Genomic DNA, 2,801 nt, shown 5'->3' with positions numbered 1-2,801 from the left:
TCCACTACCACCCTCCAGGTGTGGCCCTCCAGCCAGTTGGCGACCCAATTGACTGTGTGGGCATCAACACCACAGTCCCCCAGTTTCTTAATGAGAACGGGGTGAGAGAGTGTCGAAGGCCTTCCGGAAGTCCAGAAAGACTATGTCCACTGCTACCCCTGCATCTAATGATCTGGTAACCTGATCATAGAAGGCCACCAGGTTGGTCTGCCAGGATCTGCCACTGATGAACCCATGTTGGTTGTCCCTAAGCATGCAGTCTCCAGCTGGCCCCTCGTGGATGTGTGCCAGCATAATTTTCTCAAACAGCTTGCTTAGGATCGAGGTAAGACTGACTGGCCTATAGTTTATGAGCTTGGGCAATTTATTTAGACCCCTGAAAGGCAGTAGCTGACAACATTTTCAGTCTGCTGGATACAATGAGCAAGCTTGGGTCAGAGACAGGTGCCACTGATGACACCTCACCATAGCACAGAAGAAGCCCCCTCCACCAAATGCCACCAAAGCCTCATGTTTGTAGGCTGGATAGGACAGCTGCTCAGGCTAGGTCTGACCTATGTGCTGTAGACTGAGGGCCCCTATTGGAAGGTGTTTAAGTAGTTTACACTGGATTAGTGTACATGCCAGCCTACATTGCTCAGTGTCCATTCCTATGACTAAGGTTGTTACCCACAAAAGCTCATGCATCTCTAAATCAACTGGTCTGCAAGGTGCCACCCTGCCCTACCTTCTGCCTGACTTCAGACTCACACTGTGGCTGTCTATCTGCGTCTCTACTGTGAAGAATGACTGATAGACATAGCGATCAATTACCCAGACCTTCCAAGAGCTGCAAGGAGGCCCCTCCCAGTGCACCAGCCAGCTAAGGAGGCAGGGTGTGCATCTCCAAGTCAAGATCAGGAGGAGGAGGAACAGCAGCTTCTTACTTCCCTTAACAAAGATGGGAAGATAAGTAACATGAGGAGAGGAGTGTTAACTGCTGCCGATAATTTAGGACCTATACACATTTTGAGAGGTCTGGGTAGCAGTGGCCAGGGCAGGATGGAGACCACTGCTGGCCATGCTGTACGGTTGCTGCTGACCTGTTGTAGATAAACACAGAACATCAACTGTTGTGGCTGCCTATCTGGCATGTTTCATAAGCATTACATTATTCTTTAAAAAGAGTATTTAAAACAAGAAGTGGAACCATAGCTGCTTGTCAGTGCAGATGTAAACTTCTCTAAGAACCTTGTATGTCACCTCATGTTTTCCTCAGTCTGAGTGAACAGTGGATTTTACTTTCTTCAATTGACTTTCGCCAGACCCATAGAATTCTAATTTTGAGGACCTTTTCATTTTCCCCTGGAACTAACAGGTGCTCTGTTTTCTACTCTCAACTCATTTTCTTCATTATGCTAACTTTGAATGGCCTATGAATTTCTGTGCTTCTTTTCTACCCGTGTGTATTCTAAGCAGGGGTTCTGTAATCTATTTCATAGGAACCAGGAAGTACCTTGTAGAAGAATATTAAATTGAACTTCCTCTCCATATCTTTAATGGCTTTTCATTCATAATCACAATATTTGTAATGAGTGTGTTGATGACAGAAATCCACCAGAACATACTTTATTGCCTTATTTAAATGCAGATTTTTTTTTATTTAATGGCTGATCAGCACCAGCTACAGTCAGTCAACAGCAGATCACATTAAAGTTCTATATAATATGAGCATGGCATTTTTGTTTTCTCACCATGTTATCCATGAAACAATCATTAATAATATGAAGCTGTTCATACAGTCATCTGCAATTCTATTAATAATGTTCATTTCAGGCTAGTTTACTATTCAGCACCTAGAAATTTCTACAAATGAATAAGGGTAACTGGTATACACATACCCAAACTTGCATATAACTAACACGTATATGTAGCCTGGGTACACGCAGGGGTGTGCCCCATCCGTAACTGGAAGGGATGGGATAGTCAGGCAAGACTGCTGTGAGAGGGGCCTGCCACCAGGGAGTAGTCCCCTCTTTTCTCTATAGAGCCAAGTGGGGACAAAGCACTTAATTATATACAAATGTATTGCTATACAAAAATAAATATGAATAAGAGACATTAAATATTTACAGAAGAATTACTATGTGACACCACATAAAATAACCTGCAATCAACACATTGCACCACTTTGAGGGACTGCAAGACACACAACAGGTGATCCACAGCGTAGGCAATAGTTAACCCCCCTGCACAGATGAGCATTTACACCCTGGAACAGGTAAGTCAGGGTATCAACACAATAAACACATATAAGCATCAACTCAGATAAACCCAGGTAAGTTGAGGCAGCAATACAATAGTTGTACACAGGCAACAATATAGGTAAGTTCAGATAATAGGCAGTAAGCATACAGGTAATGAAGACAGGTAAACCCATAGAAACCCTCTTAAGGAGTACCCATAACTATATTAACGTCTACAATATGAAGCAAACCAATTAAAATACTGGGTGTACTCAGCACAGGGAGTTCCCTGGAGCCCCTCCCCTTCAGGGCCCTGGGATGTGGACACCCCCCACCCCACAAGGGAAGAGGGTGGAGGCTGCAGACCCTCCTCTCCCAAGCCTGCCTCCCCTGTGGGACCCGCTTCCCCAGCAACTCCTGCTCCTGTAACCTGTCTAGGTCCAATTGCACCCTATTCCTTCCTTCTAGCATGCCCACATCCCCCCACATCTTAGTGTCATCAGCAAATTTGAACAGGGTGCTTTTTACCCTCTCATCCAAGTCACTGATGAAGATGTTGAAAAGTGCAGCAAAAAA

The sequence above is a fragment of the Crocodylus porosus genome, unplaced genomic scaffold (assembly GCF_001723895.1).
Source record: "Crocodylus porosus isolate Cpor-Errol unplaced genomic scaffold, CroPor_comp1, whole genome shotgun sequence".
Taxonomy (NCBI): domain Eukaryota; kingdom Metazoa; phylum Chordata; order Crocodylia; family Crocodylidae; genus Crocodylus; species Crocodylus porosus.
The sequence above is the reverse complement of the archived record's forward strand: the minus strand, read 5'-3'. Positions refer to the sequence as shown.